This window comes from Lipophrys pholis (assembly GCF_963383615.2).
Source record: "Lipophrys pholis genome assembly, chromosome: 11".
In the NCBI taxonomy this organism is placed as follows: domain Eukaryota; kingdom Metazoa; phylum Chordata; class Actinopteri; order Blenniiformes; family Blenniidae; genus Lipophrys; species Lipophrys pholis.
Window position 1 is genome coordinate 4,391,710 of NC_137631.1, and position 8,125 is coordinate 4,399,834.

An 8,125-nucleotide genomic window follows, 5' to 3' on the forward strand; every position below is an offset into this window, starting at 1 on the left:
GCTGTCCCTTTTGTCTTTGAGATAGTCCAATGTGAGACATGGATGGGACAGGACCCCGGATACTGTGATCCTTGTATAATAGTCTGTGTTGAGCATCTGTCCCACCAAGTCCATGAAGTGATCCTGGTCAGATCCTGGCTTAATAGCTGGGTCAGCTTCTGTAGGGATTGCACCAGGGACCTTGCAGGGACAATAAAACAAAGCAAAAACTATTTAGCGGAAGAACTGAAGTTGTTCAGAAGCAAAAATGTTTTCCAAGAAATTTCACAAACGTTGAAAATATGATGTAGTATGACGCTATCTTGATTTATAAAATCTTCCATGGCAAAGCACCGCCTCCATTACAAGAATTTGTGAGAAAAACTCAAACAGATCAACAAGAGCTGGTTCTAGAGGTGACTGAGCTGCTTCTAGAGGTGACTGAGTCAGTTCTAGAGGTGACTGAGCTGCTTCTGGAGGTGACTGAGTCGGTTCTAGAGGTGACTGAGCTGGTTCTAGAGGTGACTGAGACGGTTCTAGAGGTGACTGAGTCAGTTCTAGAGGTGATTGAGCCGGTTCTAGAGGTGACTGAGTCAGTTCTAGAGGTGACTGAGCTGCTTCTGGAGGTGACTGAGTCGGTTCTAGAGGTGACTGAGCTGGTTCTAGAGGTGACTGAGCTGGTTCTAGAGATGACTGAGCTGGTTCTAGAGGTGACTGAGCTGGTTCTAGAGATGACTGAGCTGGTTCTAGAGGTGACTGAGTTGGTTCTAGAGATGACTGAGCTGGTTCTAGAGGTGACTGAGTTGGTTCTAGAGGTGACTGAGACGGTTCTAGAGGTGAATGAGCTGGTTCTAGAGGTGACTGTGTAATTCCATTTAGGAAGAGTGCATTTGGTCAAGCCACTTTTTCTCTTTGTGCTTCTCACTCCTGGAGTTCCATACCAAGCACGATACGTGACCTCCCGACTCTGACCTCCTCCACCAAACATCTTAAAGCTTGGCTATTGGAAGAACAACACTGTCGTCACAACCGTGCCTTAACCTGTATATTTTCCTACTTTTAACTAATTGTTGGGGTACCATCCGCAACTTTTACTGAGTACATACATAAACATCGCAACTTTTATTGTCCTTACCACTACTCCCTCTTCCCCATAAATATTTTCACTATGTACTTTTTAGGTATTAGGGCTACGTGCAAGGCAAGACACGCTTTATATTTCTAAAATTGTCATATAATTGCCGTTACTGGGATTTAATCAATTTGTATTCAGTATTGTGCACTTAAAATAGCAATTTATATTTACTGTGCAATCGGGCAATCTGCAATATAGTTACGCATCGAACACTTTAACACTCTGCACTCTAATCAGCTCTTTGATGTCTAATTTTAACATTTAACACTAGTGAACTACGTTTGGTCCCCTGACCGTTGGTCTGTGTGTATTTATGATTGACTGTACTCTTTTATTGTTTTGGCTGTCCTATTGTGTTCTCAAGGAACGATTTCTCTCTGTAATTACTCGTCCTGCTCATTCTGGCCATGAAGGCAAAATGTTCTTGTTACTGTTGTTTTATTGATTTTATTATCTTATGTTGTGGACACTAACCTGCCAAAGGGAGTAAAGATGGAAATCAGACGTTGGCTATAATCGTGGATATTTACATGTGTTTGTTCATTAATATGTGTTGTCCCTGTTTTAAATAAAAAATTAACTTAAACTTAAAACCTCTCCAGTTGCAGCAATACAAGTTGAAATGGGTGAACAACCATTGAGATTAAGGAGATTGAAAATCTTGTTGGCCTATTGGATAAATATCAGGGGACATGGAATATATCACCCAACCCAGAATATATTAAGAGACTGTTAGGAGTATGAACATGTATTTGTAAATAGCTTTGGCTGTATTGGGAACGTGATCGCGGAGCAGGCAGCTGTAGGACGGATTAGTTTTAGTAATACAGTCCCACTATCAAATATCCCTCCCTGGTTATTTAAAATGCCAGTGGTTGATTTTGAAATCAAAAATCAGATTAAGAGAATAGAGAAACAGGATCAAGTGGGGTATATAGCTCAAAAATATTTAGATAAATACATAAATGAGACATTGGTTTTTACAGCTGGGTCAAAAGACCCTCAAATAGGTCGGTGTGGGGCAGGAATAGCAGGGAAATAAACATAAGGAAAAGATGTACAGACCATCTATCAGTGTATGCAGTGGAGTTGATGGCAATAGTAATGGCATTGGAATATATAACAGAATATGAAACAAGTTAAGCATCAGATAGCTGGGCAGCCATCACAAGCATATTAACGATGAAATCATTCAAACAGGAGTTGATTTTTAAAAAACACAGTTTAATATATGAAATCCAGAAAACGGGGGAATGTGAGGCTTGTCTGGATTCCAGCTCATGTTGGAATTGAGGAAAATGAGAATGTAGACATATCGGCTAAACAATCTCTTAAATCACAAATAATAGAACTTCCAGTTCAGTTGAGCAAAGCTGAGGGGAGAACACTAGTTAAGAAACATATACTAAAAAGGTGGCAAGAATACTGGGACTCTCAGGAAACAGGTAGAGATCCTTTCACAAGACAGAAACAGGTTGGGGCGAGTAGAAGGATAGGAAGAGACGATAATGACACGATTAAGGATTGGGCCTCCTGGATTAAATGGGACACTTAATAAGATAAGAAAACATAAAGATGGGAAATGTGAACAGTGTGGGATGTTTGAGACAGTACAGCATGTCATGATGGAATGTAAGAAATAGGAAGAGCGAAGAACAGTAAAGGAAGCAGTTGAGAAAACAAAAGGTGTATTTAGTTTAATTAATATAGTTAGAGCAGAAGATAAGGAGATAGTGAGGAGTCTATTTAGGTTTCTGCAGAGAACAAAATTAATAGGAAGGATTTAGGGTAAAACTCTAGACTGTTTAACGCCTGACTTCGTTCTAACTTCAGCCCAGTAGGTGGCGGTAATGCTCATTTGAAGAGGTAGCAAACTGCCATAAAACACAAAAGAAGAAGAAGAAGAAGAAGGAAGTCGGGGAACCCGGTGTCGTCGTTTCCGGTCGACGCATCAAGCCAAAAACAAACCCTCGTAATAAGCTTTGTAACATTGAACAGGCGGTGGATGGACGGTGGATTCGAGCTGCTGTTAAACCTTAAAGGAAAGAGGGAGAAGCGTTTGGCGGCTGTTCGGAGCTGGTTGGACTCCGCAGTGTCCTCGAGTCTCACGGAGGAAATATTTCATCTCATTGCAGAAACAATGACGTCACTTCAGGCTTTGAAGGAGTTTATCATCGAGCGACTCACTGCTGCTGCCGGAGAAATATTCAACATGTTCGAGCAAACTGTCGTCCGGTACGAGGAGGAGATGGACTGTCAACGCAGATTCTTGGAAATCAGCGGGAAACCTCAAGTCGAGTTCCACAGAACAGGTATGGAAAAGTCAGAATGAAGACATGAATGACTCGTGGACGATCGGTGCTTTTCTTTTGTGTCATTAATTAAACAAAATTGGAATTAAATATATAAATGTGTCATTAAATCATTAAATAATTAATTAAATGTGTCATTAATTAATTAAAATCGGAATAAATTTGATGTAAAAACGCCTATATAATTATTTCACTATTTGATTATTTCATCGCCTAAATGTGCCAAAATTAAAGAAATAAATACACCATTAAATAATTAATTAAATGTGTCATTAATTACAATTGGAATTAAATACAAAATTGAGTATACGTGCACGTACATACACATTCATACACATAAATTCAGACAGTGCTCCCCTTCATCTCTTGGTTCTGAAGTCCAGATTGCCCCTGTAATCTAATCCTCTCTATCAGTAAAAACTTTCTGTATGTTGTCTATTAGTTGCTTATTTCTAGCTTTGTGCATTAATGTTGTTGTTTCCAATTCTACCAGATCTGGCAGTTTTAGTACGCTGAAATTAATAAATAAGGTATTAATGTGGTCCTGGAAGCCTTCTGAACCAGTCTGATGGTCTCTTCTGGAGTGTGCCCGACTGTCGGAGTGATGATTTGTAGGTGTTTCCCCCAAACCTCTACACAGTAATTTAGATATGGAAGTATTAATGAATAGTATATGATATGTAGTGTTTTAGATGGATAGAAATCCTCAAAGAAAAGTACATTTTCAAGTTAAACACAAGAACATGAGACCAGTCTGCTCCAAACCTCTTTATAATGTAATGTAATCGATTGCATTGCCCATGTTTTCTGACGGCCATGGCCTCCAACATGAGAGCAACACGTCCATATTCAGTCTGGTCTTCCTCACATCTTCTCTCCAGCAGATTCAGCAGCATCTTGTTCAGGCTTGTTCAAATATTGACAAGCAGCTATTTAAGATATTTATTTATTTAAAGTTACTTCCAAAATTTCAACTGGACATCATTAAGACTACCTTTGTAATGTATGTGGACAAGGGAGCGGAACATTTGGAGTCTCTGGGGTGTTTATATGTCTTTGGACCATGTAGGTGGAGTCTTCTTCTCTTCTCCATACGTTCCACTCTTGATAAAGCTTCAGGGAGTAAATGTGTTCTGAAGAGCAGCAGGAGAAGCAGCAAGTAGAGCTGTAATCCTGATAGAAGGAGGATGAAGATGGTTTGAGTCATTTTTCACTTCACACACTGAACATTGACACCAATAGAGTCCGGTCCACTTTCGTGTGTGTGTGTGTGTGTCTTGTGCAAACTACGTAAAGTGTACGTGGGAGTGTATCTGAAAAGAGTTTCACAAAGCAAGGAAGAGTCTTCAATATAACCAGATTCATGATGTTCACAGCTTTATGCGACATCTTGTAAAGGAGATTTTAATTCTGGATTGCTATTGAAACACAGTCTGAGTTTCATTCAGGTGTGTTGTGTCTTAATGAGGCAGAGTTACTGTCACTACAGTGATCCGGTAATGTGTTTATTAGTAACGCGTTACACTCAAATGACCACTTTTTTCAGTAACGAGTAATCTAACGCGTTACTATTTCCAAACTAGTAATCAGATTAAAGTTACTTGTCCAATTCACTGCATTACTGTTGCAGCGTCCAGGACTTCTTACTTCTAAATGTTTCTATTTTAAATGCAGCCTGTCCTGTCTCATCCATCCTTCACTGTAAAATATTCACATCATCACATCAGTGACTTTTGTCTTGTTTCCCTCCAGAGAGTCCACAGCAACACATTGGTCACCAGAAGACGAGCTCCAGTCTGGAGCAGGAGGAACATGAAGCTCCACACACTAAAGAGGAGGAGGGTGGTGTTGAAGTGACTGTTACTGATGGTGAACGTGACGATTCCCACCACTCTGTGAGAGACTGGACCACCCAGCGACTAACTGCTGCTGCCGGAGAAATCTTCTCTGTGTTTGAACAAACTGTCATCCAGTGCAAGGAGATTGATTGTCAGCGCAGACTGCTGGAAAACATCTGGAAATCTCAAATGAAGCTCCACAGAACAGGTATGGAAACGTCTGAATGGACACATGAATGTGAGTGGTGGAAGATCTCCGTCATTATGACCGTTTGGTTTATCTACCGCTGACAGAAACAGAATTTATCGGTTCAGTTTTTAGTATCTTTTATCACCTTTATTCAGCAGACTGGTAACTCCAGATACACACAACGTAACAGCACAGCATTACACTTTAGGAAACACAACATCTGCATTTTTCCCCCGAGGAAAAAATTCTTCTCAACTGTGAATAGTAGCCAGAGCTTGAACAATGTGCGTTGACTATCCGAATTGGACGGTCCAATAAAGCTGTGGACATTGACGTTTTCTGAAGAGGCATTTCATTCAGCAGGACGTCTCATTATGACTCCATCTCAGGTAGCATGGTAAACAGTGAACACAGCATTGTGTGAAAATGAGAGAAGGTCAGTGAATATACCAACGAGAAAAAGTTAATCTAAATAAGTAATCGTTAAGACACCAGCTGTTCAGCCGCTCAACGTGCACAACATAAAATAATGTAACACCCACACTCTCTTATTATTATTATTTTAAAAATTTTTTCAATGAAAGTTTTCAATTTCACCACTTGAGTCCCAGATTTGTTTTTAAAGCTGGAACTGTAGAAGTAACTAACCTTTCATCTTGTACTTTTGTGTCTCTCCAGAGCTCCAACAGCACGATGACTGTAGGGAGGAGCAGCTCTTGAAAGATGAAACAAACTGCAGTGGAGAGCCGGGAGAAGCAGAACCTCCACAGATTAAAGAGGAACCAGAAGAAGCAGAACCTCCACAGATTGAGGAGCACCAGGAACTCGGTACCAGCCAGGGGGGAGAGCAGCTTCTACTGAAGGTTGAAAGTGGTTCCTTTAGGGTTCCTTCTAGTGAGGAGCAAAGTTCCCCGAGTGAACCAGAAGAAGTACCGGACACTGAGCAGCTCCTCTCTCATGACTCTGAAGTCCACCATGTGACAAAACATATCGACTCAGAATCAACTAGAAATGTGGAGCTGAAAGAAATCACCATAGTTCTTGGTGACCGTGTGGACGAGGTTCCTGAGTCCGAGAAGCAGGCTGAAGGTGAAAAGCTTCTTTGTGAGGAAACATGTGGGAAAAAAGTCTGTAAAAAACCTAAATTATGTCAAAACTTAAGAACTTTCACCGAGAAGAAGAAAATAGTTTGTGAAACATGTGGGAAAAGTTTCAGTTCTCAGTGTCACTTGTTGATCCACAAGAGAACCCACACAGGTGAGAAGCCGTACTCTTGTGAAACATGTGGAAAAAGTTTCAGTCAACAAAGTAATTTGTTGATCCACAAGAGAACTCACACAGGTGAGAAATTGTATTCTTGTGAAACATGTGCGAAAAGTTTCAGTTTGCATTGTAACTTGTTGATCCACATGAGAACTCACACAGGTGAGAAGCCATATTCTTGTGAAACGTGTGGGAAAAGTTTCAGTTCTCAGTGTCATTTGTTGATCCACAAGAGAACTCACACAGGTGAGAAGCCGTACTCTTGTGAAACATGTGGGAAAAGTTTCAGTCAACAGAGTAATTTGTTGATCCACAAGAGAACTCACACAGGTGAGAAGCCATATTCTTGTGAAACATGTGGGAAAAGTTTCAGTCAACAGAGTAGTTTGATGGTCCACAACAGAACTCACATAGGTGAGAAGCCGTATTCTTGTGAAACATTTTCCCCACATGTTCTTGGTGAGGAAACTTGTGGGAAAAATGTCTGTGAAAAACGGAAATTACATCAGAACTTAAGAACTGTCACTGATGAAAAGAAAATAATTTGTGAAACGTGTGGGAAAAGTTTCAGTCAACAGAGTAATTTGTTGGTCCACAAGAGGACTCACACGGGTGAGAAGCCGTATTCTTGTGAAACATGTGGGAAAAGTTTCCGACAAAAGACTACTTTGTTGGGCCACAAGAGAACTCACACAGGTGAGAAGCCGTATTGTTGTGAAACATGTGGGAAATGTTTCAGTCGACACAGTGCTTTGTTGCGCCACAAGAGAACCCACACAGGTGAGAAGCCGTATTCTTGTGAAACATGTGGAAAAAGTTTCAGTCAAAGTGGTAAATTGCTCCGCCACGTGAAAACTCACAAGGAGGTGAAGTCATGAAGGACTCTGGGAAATCTAATTCAGGAAGTCCAGCTTGAGTGAGAAGGTTAAATTATATGTGTTTTCCATTTGTGTTGGAAATAAAATGTTGATATGAATCCAATTGGTTTTTTTATTTCAGTAATATTTAATATTAAACATACTTGAAATACTTTTTGCTTCCATGATAAGAATCAGAAAGATTTTATTTCCAGGTACTGTAGAAAATGTAAATCTGCAGTACAAGGAATTTCTCTTGGTGTAACGGTGCAAAACACAAAACAACGAACATTAAATATGTGCACTCAAAAAACAACGTGCCGAGTAATATGTTCTGGTGGGTGGAGGGGAGTCAACTGGGTGGGGGTGGGGGTCGGGGGGCTCTGTGTGACTGCAGCAGGGAAGAAGCTGTTCTGGTGGCGTCAGGTCCTGGTCTTGATGGACCGGAGCCTTTCGCCAGAGGGGAGGGGCTGAAAGAGTTTGTGTCCGGGGTGAAAAGGGTGAACTGCACTCCTGGCTGCTGGTGTCCGGGTCCTGGAGGTGTAGAGCTC

The 8,125-nt window shown here is 40.8% G+C and overlaps 1 long non-coding RNA gene across 1 annotated transcript; it reads left to right on the forward strand.

Moving 5' to 3' along the window:
* Positions 1–3,012: 3,012 nt before the first annotated feature.
* On the forward strand, positions 3,013–7,881 carry LOC308117178. The gene is made up of 3 exons (XR_013935827.1): positions 3,013–3,426; positions 5,179–5,472; positions 6,133–7,881. It is a non-coding gene; the product is annotated as an uncharacterized lncRNA (long non-coding RNA).
* The last annotated feature ends 244 nt before the right edge of the window (positions 7,882–8,125 follow it).